We start from the raw sequence: 19,096 nt of genomic DNA, 5'->3' as shown, positions 1-19,096 counted from the left end.
GAGAGGCAAGCCCGGTGGACCGTAGAGCAGTTCGTCAGTGAATCAGCTCTAAACAACAATATCCTGTTCATCACAGCTCTGTATAGCCCTCAGCTGTCAACACATCACCCAGACAGAATGAATGAATAAGTAATGGGGGACGTGTTTGCACCATAGGCTGAGATGTTTTCTTCCTTGACAAAGCCTTGGGGCATTGGAGCAAAACCCAACCTGCTCTGGTCGTCCGCTAATCAGCCGCTGTCCATCACGGCTGCCCCCGCTCTGTGGCTGCTGAGTCGGTTGATCCGGACAACAGGTACAGTAGCCGCCCACCCACCTCCACCGACGCTGCTGCCGCCGCCAGACATTTACCTATGAATATACACAAATTAGCTGCGTTAGCGAGGCGTGCTCCAGGGCATCATTTAATTGGCAGATACCGAGTGACATGCTCCACTCTGTTTCTTCGTTATCTGGCCGCAAAAGAGAAATGTAAAAACCCAGGCAGAGGCAAAGATTTTGGAAGTCACCTTGACTTAAACCAGGAGGCTTTGACCTCCCATCCAATGCCATAAATTCCTGCATAAAATTTTCATACATTTTTCACTCTAGAACAGCGCTTAATTCACATCTGCCCAGAAAAAATGTATATGCATATGTATGCTTTCTCACCCATGTATTTCAAGGTTCAACCTTGGAGCATCCTGTTGGCTATCTTGCTGCTGTCCCTGAATGATTTACTGATTGCACTTGCCGTATCATAATATTTAGCACGGCAATGTCAAGGAGAAATTTTCAAAAGGGAGCATAATGCAGAACTGGCATAATCTTGCAGTTGGCAATAGCCACTGGATGCTGGCTCAGAGAAAAATCAAACTGCACTGAGGTCAGCCGCAACATATACTCTAGTTACAATGTAGTTTTCTACACAAGATGTTGAGTCTTAATAATTTCACTTTCAGATATTACAGCCTACAAATTAAAGAGAAGAATGATATTTGGCCTGTTCGCTTGACTGACAGGTGTCTGAGCCAGCAGTAGTCAGCCGTGGTGCATACCACTTGCTCTTTGCACCTCAGGCCTCCGTAACCAGTAGAAGTGGCAGCAGTGAGTGGGAAACCCTGAAACCTGAAGGTGAAGTCACAGACCCACTGACACGCACACACAAAATAAAGTATTTCCTAAAATGTATGGGTACCGTATGCATTTTTAAGTGTTGCTAAGCCACTGTGTCCTGGTGCCAGGTATTTTGGTTTTCCTTTGAACCAAATCCAACCAGTCCCTTTCGCTTTGCTTTTTGATAATGGAAACGGATAATTTTCCTCTTTGCAATTTCCCCAAATACAAGTCACATGAGTGTAAAACAAGCTCTGATGTTATGGTGATAATACTGTTTTGGCCTCTCAAAGTTAAAGTTACTAGTTCCCTGGCCACTTCGAGCAGCATGACGCAGCAAGAAGGCAAACAATCTCGAGCTTCCAGTTAATGCGATTCATCGTCATCTGTGACTGATCATTTGCATAACACAAGGGTTTTTAAGCTGATTCCTGACAGCCCAGTTCTGCTTCATGCTGCCACTTGTCCCATCTGCACTATTATTTGCTTGAATTTGCTCGGGGTTGGACAGGGGTAAACCAAACACCCATAGCCGTTCATTTGATTGTTCCAGTTCCTGGTAGTGGTAGCTCTGCTTTCGCAGTGATACAGTTGACTCGTGTATGCAGGCTGGAAGCCGGGAAGCTGGGGGATGATGTTCTTGTTACTCCACTATGGCCAAGAACGTCTCTGTATTACCATGATATTAATCAAATCTTCCTAAAAAAACTACTGTTAGAGCTGAAATACAGCTAATAATTACTTCACATTATGTTTGCCTTGGATGTTATCAAACCTACAAAACTGACCAGTGAACTCTCTGTTGCAACTTCGTTTGGACCCTGCTGAATGTCTGTAAATGTGGAGAAAACCGCAGAGTGATGGCTCTTACAAGCAAACAGCACCACAAGCCCCTCAGGTAAATGAATGTCCTCTGTCGCTTAACTATATAACTTAGCACCACTAAACGCTTGACTACTGCCAGAGACACTTGTTTATTTTCACAACTGTCAGCTGTCCTAGCTGATATGTGCTCAGTACAGCTTTGTGTATTTGTGTCTTGTCAGGAAACATTACTGTAGACGCTATGACGGTTTTTTAAAAGCACAATGCAATGTTGGACGACTATGAGGACTCCAGATGACGTGCGACTGTCCTCCTGAACCTCTGCCGCTGGGAAGAAAAAGAAAAATACAAAGAATGGATGAAGGTGAATTGTTAACCACTTGAAAATTGCACCTGGTTGGCCTGATTGAGATTTTTCTCATTTATAGACATGCCTGGACATAACCTGTAATTTCGTATGGCTAAAGTGTAACCACCTGTCACAGTTTGATGAGCTAATTAGGAGGCGGTTAGCCAATTGTGGGAGCTGCAGAGCTGACGTGCAGCCAGATCGGGGATTTTCTGTGTTCTGCTATTAGCCATTAAGGGTTCACGCTGGGCTGACTTCACACAATGTGGCCGGGACGGCGCCGTCCTTCATACAGAATGAGGAAAAAGCCACATTAATGGAGGCTGAGGATTCTCTTTCTTTCTGTCCCTTCATCCCTCTATCCCTCTCTCATTACCCGTCCGTGGAGTCCCTCATTTGTTTCACATGCTCTTCATAAGAAACAATAAACTGACCCCCTTCCCCGCACCCTGAGGTGCTTCCTTTGGGGAGACGGAGGGGCCTCTGAAAGACAGAGAGTGCAAGTGTCTGTGACGCATTGTGAGAGCGTGTTACCGTGAGGGTCTGAGTAATTCAGTGCGTGGTATTGTGTGCGTGTGTGCGTGTATGTAATGGCCTGCATACGGGCTCGCTCATCTGTGTGCGTGATTGCACGTGTAAATGTGATCACAAGTGTGAGTGTGTGTGATCTGTTTCCAATTAGCCTTCTTGTGTCCCCGGTAGCCTGAAGGCATGACTAATGTCTTGGTGGGCTGAAGCCCCAGCTGATGTCGCTGAAAGGGCCCCCCATCTGCTGCAAGAAAAACATCACAATGAGGAGCTGGATGGTCAGAGACAGAGGCGCACGACGGGGACTAAAGGCGACGAGCATCACGGGAATGTCGGCGAGGGGAGAGTAAGCTATTAGGGACAAAATGTGCTTCGGGGGGCTGGGGGGGCACCTTTACAGATACACGGTGAAGAATGCAATTAGAACTGTCCAGCACGCAACGTCTGGAGCGCAATGAGAAGGGGGCGCAAGCACACACACACACACACACACACACACACACACACACACACACACACACACACACACACAAAGTAGACACCAACATGTGTGTGTGCACATTATCAAGCACACTCTGAACAATCCAAATATCAAGGTTTTTCTTTTTCAGAGGAAGTCATTTGCTTCAGAGTGGAAAACCGTGTCCAGTGTGAAAAAAATTCCAGCCCAGAAAACAAAGAGACTTTCTTTTTAATTCATGTTTCATTTTGTCATGTTGACTGTTTTGACCTGCTTTCATGTCATGCCCCGATCCCTGTCAATGAGCTCCCACCCAGAAGAACAAGCGTGGTATTCAAAACCGTGTTGCCCTACAAATTCTACCGAACACATCCACGCCTTTTATTTCTTTCCTACGTGAGACGGCGGTTCACTTTATCGGCTACTGCATCGTTGGTTTGACACTGAAGACAATAGTGCAACAGCACTACGTTTGAAAAAGTACACTGTCCACCGTTAGTCACTCACTATACTGTGTCCTGTGAGTTGATGTCAAAAAACAAAAAGAGATACAGTTATGAGTCCTGTTAAGCTCAGTTTCTGGTTGGAGAGTGTATCTGTTTGTGATTAGGATTTTTTTTTTTTGTTAATAGTTCACTATTTGGTTAGTTTTTTTGTGAAAATTAGGAAACTTGGTCTGTATTATCACACAAATGTTATTTCAGCAAACTGGGTGATTTTAAAGCATCTCAATTTGAAAAGAAACTTCTCTACTACATCGTGTTTAAGAAGTATTTTTACCTCCACTAAGGAGGTTACTTATTTGTTTTTTTTGTTTTAAATTTGGTGTAAAGTTAGTCAGTTAGTCAACAACCAGCTTTTGGTACAGTTCACTATTTTTTTTCCAGCATGAACTACTGCAGATACCTGTAGTTGAAATGCAACTTTTGTTGTCCAATCCAGAAGCAGGGCATAGGAAACTCAGATCATTCAGATTTGCTGCACAGCACATGTGAGTAAGACTTACTCATCTGTACGTCGGCCTATATCAAGATGTTCTGCTCTTCCAGGTAGAAAAGAAAACAATGTTATCTACCGATAGAGAAGAAAGACTTGTATTTTGATAAGAAAATTCTGAAAAAAAAACTTAATAGATAATCTGGTCTTTACGGGGCGTTGCAGTGTGCAATGTTTTCACAACAACTTGTTACCAACCAACGATGCGACAACCGTAGAATCAGAGATTTGGACTGACTGCTTCATTTCTCTCTCTAACACCCTGTCAATCCCCCTGACGTTGGAGCATTGTGTTTGCAGAGAAAAAAAAAAAAAAGATTTGGTTGGCAGAGTCTGCTGGTTCCATGCTGTACACTGAGACAGCGAGTCATGACACACACACACACACACACACACACACACGCACACACACACACGTTTGTACTTCTATCTTTGTGAGGACACTCACTGACATGATGCATCCCCTGGCCATGTTGCGCCTCACCCTAACCCTAACCTTACCCATCACAACTAAATGCCTAAACCAGACGCTTACCCTAACCTGACCCTAAACCTGATTCTAACTTGAACCATAAAACCAAGTCTTAACCCTCAAAGAGCCCTTTTAAAGGTGTGTCAGACTGTGAGGACCGACACAAATGTCCTCACTTCCCAAAATGTCCTCACTCCAATGGTTTAAAACTCAAACCGGTCCTCACAATGTATAGCCATACAAGTATACACACACAGACTCACACACACACACAAGCAAACTCAAAGACACACACACACACACACACACACACATGTACAGCCAGTGCACAGTCAGATGGGACTGGCACCTTTGTCTTCACAGTACTGTGACAGTGTGAGGTTGGGGTGGGGGGTAATGTGGGTGACTGTAGGATACCTAAAGGGGAGCTCTAAAATGTTGGAAAATTGGAAACCTTTTTGCTTTGAAGAGGAAAGCTGTATCATCCAGAATACGGGATCTTAGTAATTCAAATTCCGTACTAGGACGTTTTATTAGCTTGGTACTAAACATTTATCATTGCCAAAACATTAGATAAAAATTGTTTCATAGCTTTTCAAGGATTGATTAGCTCTTTTTTAAACTCTTAGCCTTTTATTTCTCATCCTTTATACATTACCCGCCAGCTTCATTGCTGAAATCTGGGCTCAAAAGTAATTGGATAATTGACTGACAATCAGTTTCATGGCCAGCTGTGGCCTGTTCCCTCAAAGGTCTGGATCTGATCCCAAGTCTTGAATTTGTATTTGGTTACTGTTCATGGGAACTCTGAATATGCGTTCCAAAGACATGTTAATGCAAGTCAAGGAGGCCATCATTAAGCTGAAAAAACAAAACAAAACTATCAGACAGATGGCATAACTTTTAGGAGTGGCCAAATAAACAATTTGGTACATTCTTAAAAAGAAGAAATGCACTGGTGAGCTCAGCAACACCAAAAGGCCTGGAAGACCACAGAAGACAACCATAATGGATGATCTCAGAATTCTTTCCCTGGTGAAGAAAAACCCTTCACAACATCAAGCGAGGTCAAGAACACTCGAGGAGGTAGGCGTATCATTGACAAAGTCTATAATCAAGAGACGCCTTCATGAATGTAAACACAGAGGGTTTACCACAAGGTGCAAACCACTGGTAACACTGAAGAACAGAAAGCCAGATTAGACTTTGCCAGAAAACATCTAAAAAAGCCTGCCCAGTTCTGGAACAAGTTTCTTTGGACAGATGAAACCAAGATGAACTTGTACCAGAATGATGGGAAGAGAAGAGGGTGGAGATGGAAAGGAACGGCTAATGATTCAAAGCATAAAACATCATCTGTCAAACATGGTGGAGGCAGTGTTATGGCATGGGCATGTATGGCTGCCAATGGAACTGGGACACTGGTGTTCATTGATGATGTGCCTGCTGGTAGAAGTAGCAGGATGAATTCTGGAGTGTACATGTCTGTACTATCTGCTCAGATTCAGCCAAAGGCTGCAAAACTGATAGGATGGTGCTTAACAGTAGAAATAAAATATAATGTGAAAGGAACCCAAGAGCTTCTCAAGGAAAAGAAATATAATATTCTTCAATTACCAAGTCAGTCACCTGACCTCAACCAAATGGATCGTGCTTTTCACTCACTAAGGACAAAACTGAGGGCACAAAGACCCACAAACACGCAGCAAATGAAGGCAGCTGCAGTAAAGACCTGACAAAGCATCTCAAGGGAGGAAACTTTTGGTGATGTCCATGGGTTCCACACTTCAGGAGGTCATTGACTGCAAAGGATTTTCATCCAAGTATTAAAAATAACCCTTATATTTACTGTATAATTATATTGGTTTGTCCAATTACTTCCAGGCCTCTGAATATGAGGGACTTTGTAAAAAATGTGATATTTTTGTTATATTTTCCTTAAATTAAAGCTTAAAGTCTACACTTCAATCACATCTTGATGGCTTTGTTTTAAAGCCATTGTTGGGGTGTGCGAAACAAAATTGTGAAAATTGTGTGACTCTCCAAATACTTATTTACCGAACATGTTTGACAAAATAATTAAACTGTCACATCCATTTATTTTAATCACTTGTTTTTATATTATGTGCCAAATTATCATAACACTTTGTCACTTTTCTGTTGTTTCAGTTTTAAATCTGTTTTTAAAAATAATTTTCCAGTATTTACTTGAGTTTTAAAAATAACTGACTGAGACTGTGTACAAGAACGCTCAAAATTTGATATCACTTGATATCAAACTGATATCACCTTTTCTTCATTCCTGAACAGATTACTTTTTTTTTGGCTGTCAGCTACAAAATTACATTTTGGAAGCTTGTGATGCCAATGAGAAGACAAACCAATCCAAATTTCATATCACATAGAAAACTTTTACTGCACAATCCAAGAGTTCATCAGCGATTTTGTCATTTTTACCAGGCTTGTCTATAACTTAGAAAGCAGCAGTTTTTCAGATGTGTGTGAGCCCATTCACTCTTGATAAAAAAATCAGTAAACAAGTTACATGATGTGTTTTTATTTTCACTGAGATTTTGCCATTGGGTGCAACAACAACATCAGGGGAGTTTATCTTTAAAGAAAGTAGAGGATGACATAAAAGAGGAAGGTGAGCAGAGGAATGATAATGGAATTGGTTAGACCACAGAGACACCTCTGGCATTGAAACTCAGCAGAGAGAGAGAGGAGCTGGGAAAGGTTTGTCTTTGCAGAGTCTTTGTATTTGTCCCGGTGACTCAGGGGGCGTCATGTCTGCCTGAGTGTTTGAACTTCCAGCAGCTTGAATCTGCCTCCCAGGTGTCAGGCTGCAGGACAAAACTACCCATCTTAATCCTGCAGCCAGCTGCCACTGCAGCACAGCACCCACTGAGCTGAGAAAGACACAGAGTGTACAAGAGAAAGCGAAAACAGTCACAAAGTGGAGAGGAGAAGTAACCCAGAAACAGAAAGAGAGGGGTTGAAAGAGACTGTCAAAACACCTTCAGGGAATTTTATATCCTTTGTTGGTTTGTCCTCGTGGTTTGCATGGGGCAGCAGCTTTTATTTCATGCTGCCATTCTGCTTGTGTGTGTGTGTGTGTGTGTGTGTGTGTGTGTGTGTGTGTGTGCTCGGGGTGTCCTTGGGACTACCACTGTAGCTTTGCTTAAAGTCCTCTTCAAGGTGTCGTACAACATGCACTGCTTCCGCTGATTTATGATGTCAGTCATCACATATATACCTGATCAGTTCGCAGTGTGGAGCCAAATGACCACAGTAAGTTGAAAAGCTTCACAAGACCTTCAGCTTTACCGTAAACCCCTGAGTTTTGCGTACTCACACGCACATAGACGCTGCTGATAGATTCTCTTCACTCATGCAAAAAAATGGAAATTGTTAAAACCATGCAGAGGTATGAATGGATATCCCAGCTGTAAAAGCAGATTTATAGCGTGGAAAAAGCCTGTGGACATGTGTCGGACTCTGCTAAACACGATTATGGATGGATGGATGGCTGAAGCGAGGGTTATTGGTTCTCTAGAGGACAGAAATGAGGCTCAAGCGGACAGCTTTCCCAGTCATGTTTCTGTCTGCATGTTCTGCTGGTGGTTGCCTGAGAAACTCTGCGGTGCACTGTGAAACCCATTTACTTTAGTGTAGCAATACAGTTTGTGCAGCTCGACTGTGTGTTAAATGGCTGAGCGTGTTACTTGTCTTTGAGACTCAGTACAATATTGTCAAGGTTGTTTGTGTTTTGTGACTGAATTGTTGTGTCTATTGTTGTATTGATTCAGCTTGATAACAGCCATGTTCAGAGAGAAATCCATCTGAGAAGACTGAGAAAAATGAAGTTCCACATTTTCAGAACTCAAAATACCAAAATGCTATGCAGCCAAAAGGCTCATAGTGATATAACCAGACAGAATTATCACCAATATCCGCAGTTCCCCTGAGTTTTATATGGTATTTTAGCCTCTTTCAGATCATTGTGATGGTTTTATGGCAACTTCACTGTTTCTTAACTTCCACCACCACTATAACTTTCACCTCTATATACAATCTATAAACTTTACAGCCAAGGTGACCTGTAGGCCAAGTAAGCAACTAACTTACGGCAACGAGCTGTCCATTCGCTGGTTAGTTTCAGTATTTCTGAAACTGCTGATCTCCTGGTATTTTCCCACACAACAGTCTCTAGAGTTCACTCAAAATGGTGCAAAAAACTGAAAAATTCCAGTGAGCAGCAGTTCTGCGGACAGATGCACCTTGTTGATGAGAGAGATCAGAAGAGAATGGCCAGATAACCATTCTTTACTACTGTGGTGAGCAGAAAAGCATCTCACAATGCACAACACGTTGAACCTTGAGGTGGATGGGCTACAACAGAAGAAGACCACGTCGGGTTCCACTTCCGGCAGCCAAGAAAAAGGAATCTGAGGCTGCAGTGGGCGCAGGTTTACCAAAACTGGACAGTTGAAGACTGGAAAAACGTAGCCCGGTCTGATGAATCTCAATTTCTCCTGAGGCACAAGGATGGTAGGGTTAGAATTTGGCATGAACAGCATGAATCCATGGACCCAACCTGCCTTGCATCAACATTCCAGACTGGTGCTGGTTGTGTAATGGTGTGGGGAATGTTTTCCTGGCAAACTTTAATACCAATCAATAATTGTTTGAATGCCACAGCCTATCTGAGTATCGTTGCTGACCAAGTGCATCCCGTTATGGGCACAATTTACCATCTTCTAATGGCTACTTCCAGCATGATAATGCACCATGTCACAAAGCAAAAGTCGTCTCAAATGGGTTTCATGAACATGACCGTGAGTTCAGTTTACTTCAGTGGCCTCCCCAGTCAGCAGATCTGAATCCAGTAGAAAACCTTTGGGATGTGGTAAAACGGGAGGTAGGCAGCATGAAAGAGCAGCTGATGAATATGTGATGCAATTATCTGATGCAATCATGTCAACATGGACTTGAATCTCACAGGAATGTTTTCAACTTATTCTTGAATCCATGCCACAAACAACTGAGACTGTTTCTGAGAGCAAAGGGAGGCCCTACCCAGTATTAGCAGGATGTTCCTAATAAAGTGCTCGGTAAATGTATGCGTCCATGTACATAAAAATGAATATAAATGAATGCTAATCTTGCTGGATGTGTAAATAAACCAGTGTTTGCGGACAAGTTTGACATCCGAATTTAAAAGGCGATAATGTCAGTGTTGTGTTTACAGCTTGTTTCTGCTGCTCCCAAGTGGCCAAAACACCCGTTAATGCGAGTTCAAGGTGAACAGTGTTGTTGACTCAGACCTCAAAGACTACACAGGCCCCACATAATTACTTGAACCAACACTAGCAGATTTTATTTTACTTACAGGCAGAGTAGAACACGTATCGTATGACTGACAAAAGTACAGAGGACAACACACCATGCTAGGATACTTCCTGAATCCGTAGAAAACACAAATTCTTGCATGTGACCTCCATCTACCAATTAACTACGAAAAAGAAAAGAAACAGAGAGAGAAGCCAAATTTGGAGAGCGCTTGGAGAGTGTTGGAGAAACAAGAACTTTAATCTCTGCAGAAATAGTTATGGTGAGTGAACTTTGCCAGAGTGAGGTGAAATTCAGCTGACCTACAGTTCTGCACTTCAACATGGATGAACTTTATTACAAAAACACAGCTAAAATAATTGTTTTCTCTTGTTTTAACTTTAAAATGTGTCTGTTGGCAGTGGGAATTTGTGTGTCAGAGTTTACCGGGGTTGAATTTGAGCAGAATTATTTTGCTGCAATTACAGAGATTGTGGCAATTTCAGTCATGAACAAATTTGGTGCAAAACTTTACTGTTATAAACGCTGGTGGAGGCCCAAACACATGAAAAACCTAGAGAGATAAGAGCAGATATAACTGACACAGAAAAAAGATTTTCTGCTTGTGAGAGAAACGCGCGCACACACACAACAAATACACACACACAAACACAAAATCAAAGAAACATTCTTTCACAAAGACAAACGAGAGGCCTGTCACAGATTGTGATACAAAGTGATGCCTCTTCAGTCTGTGTGTGCAGCCGGGTATGCAGTTTTTAACAATTTACAGTTACAATGGTATATTTGGTTCCACAGAATGGGTCAGCAAGTACCCCCTGACAAAGACACACACACACACACACACACACACACACACACACACACACACACACACACACACACACACACACACACACACCCCTGTAATCCCGTTCCATCCACCATCCATCGGGTCGGGCCAATTATGGGGAGCCCTCCCTTCGGCAGCATCCTTTATCCCTCTGAGGAGATATCAGGACTGACAAAAATTAAATCATCTGCATATCAGGACTATGGAGATGTGGGAAATTTTGGAAAACTTTTGAAGCTGTAGTAAAAGATTCCCCCAAAAACTAGGGGAACATTTACTGACTGATCTAATAAAAAAATAGAAATACAGCTCAAAGAGAAAATATTTTTTTAAGTTGAGGACGTGCAAAATGTGTGTTGGGCTCAGACAGTTGTGTCCCTTGACATCTCTCCAGTTTGTGATGCTCACTCTGTCTTTTTGGCTTCATCAGGCCATGACCTCCCATATGCAGTCTAAAGTACAACTGGGAATGACGCCGGTGTACCAGTCAGATTACCGTTGTGGTATCTACAATCTCTTAATTTCATAAAGCAAAACAAAAACAGAGTAGAGAAAAGGCTTCTCTAATATACAGTAAATGGAGTTATTTGCAATGTTTAATTTTCAAATTACGATATACATATAGGGTTATGGACAGGCCAGGCATTGTCGTGACATGTTTAGTAGCAGGTATGAGATTAGGATATTATAACCCTGATGCAATTGTCAGTAATAATTTTGTTGGCTTTTAGAATCCAGACACTTTAAGAATGAAGATACTGGTGGGAGAGCTGCCGACTGAGCCAACTTAAAAATGATGTGGCGTGAAAATACAAAGTAACACGTGGTGCACTTACACTAATGTGGTTCGGGGATCTTAACAATTAAAAAGGTGGGAATTATATTCTTTATAACAAGAACACCTCGGGCTGCACCCTTATCAAAATGTGATACATGGACAGCACCAAAGTTTTGATTGTGTTTCTCATCTAAAATAGGTATATATTTCTAAATAAGCAGTATAAGAAGTTGTGTTGATGTGGTGCATGTAAATGCATTTTGTTGTGCACAGTGAAGGGGTCTTCAAATTTTCAAAATAAAAAAGCTAAAGAACTGCCACTAAACATAGGATTAGCAGATGACTAGTTTCAGGATTACTATTCAAAATATTGCTTTAAACTATAAAAATGTACAAGAACATTATGCAAACCCTAATTTGGGAGTTCTTTTTTCAGTAACTGGCTTAAGTTAAGAAATTGCTAAGTGCATTAATCCATTGCTGATCTTGGAAAAGCTGACAGTGTATTGACATTAATCTTCCGGCCCACATCCGGCAACCCTGCTCACAATAATCGGCCATATGAGGACGCTTTAATGAAAGGTCAAAATTTTAAACCCAAATGTCAGCAGTCAAACATCTGTGGTGCAACGCTGATGACACGTTTTGGCGCTGAGGCCGTAACTGCTAAACCCTCCAGCACTGCTTACTGTCATCCATGACAAACTGTAGCTATATGTTGTAAAAAGCATGAAAAAAGAGAAAGTTTATTTCTGTTACTTTGGTAAGTGTCTGTTCTTCTGCTAGTACAAACTAATTTAACATTGGTTTCAGTCAATCAGGGATCCGTCTCTGGTATTCCAGAGAGGAAGCAAGAGGAGCACAGGAAAAATTGCAAATTCATGATGAGGGAACAGGGGGGGTGTTTTACACTTTTCTTCCTTCTTTACAGCACAGTTGTACACATTTATTTCCATGTACTTTGTAATGTATATAAATACAGATGTGTCAGCACGGACGTTGTGTATATTTGTGTGTGTAGTTTCCCTGGCAGCTATGTAAACACAGATGCAGCTCTGGTACATATGGCAGAGAAAGTGTGAAGTCATACTAAGGTCACTATCAGGCCAAAGACACCCAACAAGGGCTGATTCTGCTATCCAGCACTGGTCCAGTCTGATTCACAGCAACACACACTTTGTCTAATAACACTAACACTAAATACCACACTGTGGGATGTCCTAATATGACATGGACTAGTTCGGCAGTTAGTAAGCTGCACAAGAAATTTCTTTACATCTCTGTGTTGTGCTAACAGGGACACGTTTGGAAAACTGCAACTCTGCAACGAAGTACTTTTGTTGAGAAATACATGAGAAAAAGGAAAAAAAAGAGTCTTAAACCTTCTTTTTCAAGATATTTTATAAGTCTTAAAACATCTGCCCTAAAACCCAGTTGTACCAGTGTCATCACAGAACAATTTTTCCAGCATCAACACCATGCCCAAAAATTGAGCCATTTTTCTGCATGTTGTCATGTTAAGTTTACTTCATTTTGTCATATTTTAGAGTCAACATACTGCATACTCAAATTACAGTTGGAGCTGGTGTTTATGCAGTTGGGACAAACGCATAGTTTTATCAGATACTGTGAAATAAACTCGAACTGTGTCTCAGACGATGTGATGTGGACGGAAATGATTTTAAGATTATGAGAGCATTATGTGACAATTCGGAAACACCATTTTTGGCCGTTTGATACAGGAGGAGTTTAGCTAAGAAGGCTAGGGGGAAAGGGTCGTAAAGGGGGTCAAAACAAAATCCTGGGACCCTTTAAAGAATACAGACATTGTATTTACGTATCCGCATCGTGACACAACACCTGAGGAAGATGACAGACACATATGAGAGAAGAGTCTTTTGTTGTGTAATTGCAGATTATGAATCTGATCAAAGAGACTGAGGAATGATAGATAAAAGCCATTTAACAAATTTGTTCGCCATACAGTGCTTTGCTTTGTTATATTTTGTGGATGTGTGTATGCATGTATGTCTTGTGTGTCATGACTGGTGGTTTGTGGACTTTCCAACTGTGGCCTTCTGAAGCCCAGCTGACTCTATAAATACTGTGTGGAGCTTTACATAAGTGTGGTTGTCATTAATGTGGCAGGCTTTCCTCCCTTCCTCCTCTGCAGCACTAACACACACTTAGTGTTATTCACAAATAGCTTCTTCTCAAGTTACGGTCCATAGGCCGTCGCCGTACCTCACGAGTAAGTTTTTATTTAAAGAAGCACCATTATGGGAAATAAAATGTTCCAGTATTTACAGATGATAAATGCAGATACACATGGCTGTTTTTGAGAGGTTACATTTAAAGTTTTTGGAAATCCACTGGTTCTCCGGGCACATTCAGACTAGTTCCAGGTAATGCATGCGTGTTCGAATTGGTAAATTGAAAGGAGGGTCTGATATATCTTCACTAAATCTTCCTCCAACCAGAAATAAGAGCACTGGAACATCAATAATGATGGTGTACCAGACTCACAATGCTCTTTTAGCACTTGAAAAGCAAGGCTGACTCTGTGGTTAGTCCATGGTTCTTCCTTGGCCCAGTTTAGCAGTTTACAAACTGGTTCCGCTTAAATTATTCAAAACCGGAGTCATCGGTACTCTACTCACCCCCTTAAACTGATCGTGAATGGGTGAAGGTTAGTTAACATTCATTGACTGGTTTTTGTGGCCACCTATGGGCTGTAAACACAACACGGATATATGGCAAACATTTTAAGCAAACAGCTGCCTATTTTGCCTGGCAGGCATGGAGCAACATTATCGTTTATTTCAATGTTGGGTTTCTAGCCACATGTCCAATACTCACACTCCTTTTAGCTCTGGTTTGGTCTCTGCTAAATCCTGGCTCGTTAGCGGACAAACGCTCCCCTATGTTCACCAGCTGCTCGCTAACTGTGTCTATCTGCTGTTTGGTGCCGAACAAGTAGCATACAGTGGGTTAGTCAGAGCTTTTTTGCTGACAACACCTGCCAGCTGCTGCTGCTGGAAATGGTGCCGTGAGAGCGGTGAGACTGAACCAGAACAGTAAAGTTTTTCACCATAAAACCAAAGCAATGAGCTGAAAGATGCGAAAAAGGCTCAGCAGAGCTGTGGGTGCCTGAAGCGTTGGGTGATAATTCTCTGTGGGTTTGTCCCAACGAGTGACCTCTTTCACATTATGCATGGTCATTATAGTATCGCTAATATAAAAATATTGATTAGAGCAGCTTTTAAGTCCAGTGATGTGTCTACTATTAAAGGAAGTGTTCACTTCAAAAGAACAAAAAAGGAAATCATGCAGGCCGCAGAGCACTGTATGTACGGTTTCTCACCTATACATATCACCGTACTGTCAGCTCTGACTCGCCATGCAAACATTCACTGTACGATCCATTTTACAGAGGAAAAGACCGAAAAGCGAAGAAGAATAACAGGACACTAGGTGCAGCAGGCGGCAGAGAGAAAAGAGGAAGAAGAGAGGAAAGTAAAAAGAAAGGGAAAACATCAAAAGAAGAAGAGGCCATGATGGAGCAGGCCTGGGGGAGAGGCAATGAAACACCTCTCACACACATACACACGCCAAACCTGCATGTCACTCATATGTCAGAGGGGAGGGCAAACCCCTGCTGGAGATTATTACTCCGTGCCATTCACAGGGGAATTTGGGGGTTTTTCTCTCTTGTCCCATTTAGCGGACACACACCTCTGCCCTAGGGACATTCAACTCTCTGGGTGCAGCTCTGCAGAAACACCTGCTCACTCTTTTCATGATGACTTTGGAGCAAATGCTTACTGTGTCTGTTTAATTGTTAATGGGATGAAGAGAAAATAACCTCTTTTCAACTTGAGTCTATATGACGTTCCTGAAATACACTTGTTGTTTTTGACTGAAGGGCATGAGAACACACATTTCACTTCTTACAGTTTGCAGTTTTTTTTGCCAGTGTCAAGGTAATTTAGTTGCTTTTACCTATTTACTTTTTCATATTTGTCTCACCTTTTTTCAACTTGTTTTCACTTGTAATAACCCCACCAATACACTGGTGGATTAGTTTTTCATTCAGTATGAAAAACTCAGACCTGGAAATCTTTAGATTGTATTGGAGATCACAATGTTTTTAAAGATAAAAAATAAATCTAGCTGACTTTTGATGAAATTTGTATAAAGTGATGCTAAACATATTAATATATCTATCGGATGTAACAAATAGAACACGGCATCTTAGATTTAAGTATCTAATTTAACCAAGGAGTTATGATCCCTATTTTTGTTTGTTAAACTGTTTAGTTCACCTTGATAAAAATGTTAAGCCACTAAGTAGTTACTTTTGTTACTTTTTGGTTTGTACCTGAAATTACTCAACAAAACTCTCACAGAATACCCTTGATCCAAATCAGTATGGCTTTAAAAGTGGCCACTCCACTGAAACAGCTCTGTTGTCTGTGGCAGAAGCCCTAAGGGCAGCCATAGCTGCAGTTCAGTCCTCAGTCTTTATCTTACTGGACGTATCAGCAGTCTTTGATACACAGTGAACCACTGCGTCCTGCTAGCTGTACGCTATGATATGGGCATCTCAGGCAAAGCGCATTCTTGGTTTGAATCCTATCTCACTGGGCATTCCTTCAATGTGCCATGGCAAGGACATACATCCTTACCCCATCCCCTCCCTACAGGGGTGCTCCACGTCTCAGTGCTCGGGCCCCTCCTCTTTGCAATACACGCCACCTCCTTGGGTCCAATTATACGCTTGCCTGGCTCCTCATATCACTGCTACGCAGACAACACCTAACTATACCTGTCATTCCAGTCAGATGACCTCAAGGTCTCTGTGCGGATTTCAGCTTATCGACATGGATGAAGGAACGCTACCCTCATCTAAATCTCTCTAAGACTGAACTCTTAGTCATCCTGGCCAATCAATCTCTCCATCCCAATATCAACATCAAAATCACGTCTTCATCTCTCACTCCAACCAAGGTCACGAGAAACCTGGGTTTCATCCTTGATCAGAGAAGGATTGCTTGATGACCAGCTATCCTTTTCTGACCATGTTGCATCTGTCTCCCAGTTGTGCTGCTTTCCTCTATACAACTTGAGAAAAATCAGGCCTTATCCGACTCAGTATACCACCCAACTCTTGCTACAGACCATGGTCATCTCTTGCGTCAACAACTGCAATGCCCTTCTAGTGGGCCTCTCTTCAGACACAGTGAAACCCTTACAGATGGTCCAGAATGCGGCAGTGTGTCTGGTTTTCGATCAGCCAGAAAGGGCACATGTCACTCCGCTGCTCATTCACCTTCACTGGGTACCCATGGTTGCCCAAATCAAATTCAAGTCACTGATGCTTGCCTACAGAGTGACTTCTGGGTCTGCACCCATCTACTTGAACTCAGTCATACAGGCTTATGCTCCTTCTCGGCCACTAAGTTCCTCCAAGGAACGCCGTCTGGTATTGCCATCCCTGCACACAAGGCGATCACAGTCCAGACTGTTCTTGTTTGTGGATCCCCAATGGTGGAACGAGTTACCAAATGTTATCAGAGCAGGGGCATCCCTCACAATCTTCGAGATTCTCTTGAAGGCTCATCTATTCCAAGAGCAGCTCCTCTCCTAACACCTCTTACACCTTTTGAACAGATCAAGTAGTGCTTACTTAAAGGTGTCTTACTGTACTGAGGCTTTAGTGTTGTCCCTCACTTGTAAGTTGCTTTGGATAAAAGCGAAAGTAGAATTCCATTAAGTTTTCGATAACTTAATATAAATTCAAGTTTAGTTTTTAGAACATTTTTTAGTTTGATTTCTATATCAGTAAGTTATTTGTTTTTTTTTTTTCATGTCAACACTTGAGCTCTCCCTGCTGGTTTGCAATGAGAATGAAAAATGATTCACTTCTAGCTGACGGCTATTAGCTGTGTGAAACATTACAGCTTTACCAAATAGACCACACGGAATATGAGTTTGTATTTGAAAACAAATAGTAAAATGGACTCCAAGGAATCCAACAGGAATTGATTATTGAAATGATGTTTGTTGTCCTATAGTTGCAGTGGCACTGAGCTGTATTCTCTTCATTTTATGATATTTCTGTAGAGATTGTGAGCATCTATTCTCATTCTTTATTTATAACCTTACTATAGTTTTTCTTTCTGTGCTCTACTTTTTTCTTCTTCCAACCAAAACTAAAAATATGAAGGGTTTTTGTACCCAAGATTGCAACACTTTCCTCCACTGAGTGCATTTTTGGCTGGTACTTGTTTGCTTTTCCTCGAGTAAAAGTTTTGAATGCACTTTATGGTACCAAAACTATAATTTATGTAAAAAATAAAGTAAACATGAAAGTGCTTCTTCCACCACGGACATTTAAGTCTCTGATCTTCCGTGGGCTTCTGAAGACATTAGTGCAGTGGCTAAAGTGTAAAGGACTGACAAATGTGAAGACTTAACAGGTGATGGGAGAAAGGGCAGTACACACACACACACACACACACTGAGCTCGGTGCACGTTGTGTCCCTTTCGACCATAGGTCACGTGACATTAGAGCAACACTATATCAAGGCTCATCCATCCTCCACCCTCCTCTCCTGTCTCCTTATCTTTGAAGCTCACACCTTCTCTCTGTACATGTAGAGAATCATTTACAGGTGGTATTAAAACTGTCAGCCCATAACTCTGCACAATGGAGGTGGCTCAAGGCCAAACGTATGTGTGTATGTGTGTGTATATCTTCATAGCTTATAGGCTAGGTAGCAGCAAGGATACGAGCCAGATCCAGTTCAGTACAATGGGGCTTTGTGAGCGTGTCAGACAAGAATGTGTATGATGGGAAGGATGAGCCATGCCAGATGGTGCTCTGTGTCGGTAGACTTTGCTCTCATAACTCTGTTTTTCCTCTTTCCTGTCTTTTCTGTTTTTTTTGTTTTTGCAATTCTCTCTGCTTTTCTTCTTCTTTTTCCTTTTTCTTTAACTCTTCTCCTTTCTCTTCCTTCTCTCACATGGGTGAATCCATTCACTTGTCCTTCACCATCACAAAGGAATGTGACCCGTGCAGAGTCGAAGTGATACTTTGGAGAATGATGTTACAGCTTTGACATATATCCTCACAAGGGCATAGAAAAGGTGGGGGGATCCATTGTGTTTAGGGCTCTGTGAAGGCAACTTTCATTAAGTCAGAGATCAGTGTGAGAATCGGAGGGTGAGACCTCTAAACCTCCAAAATCTGCCCTTCATTTCACCAAACAAAACTCTACTCTTAAATTGTTGTTTAATGTGTGTTTAATTAGAGTTTTAAAAGGAATAAATGAGGAGGATAATCCACAGGAATTTCATTTTAGATTAGTTTAAGGTTTCTGTAGGCCAAAATAATTAAGGAACC

The sequence above is a fragment of the Xiphias gladius genome, chromosome 1 (assembly GCF_016859285.1).
Source record: "Xiphias gladius isolate SHS-SW01 ecotype Sanya breed wild chromosome 1, ASM1685928v1, whole genome shotgun sequence".
NCBI lineage: Eukaryota > Metazoa > Chordata > Actinopteri > Istiophoriformes > Xiphiidae > Xiphias > Xiphias gladius.
The sequence above is the reverse complement of the archived record's forward strand: the minus strand, read 5'-3'. Positions refer to the sequence as shown.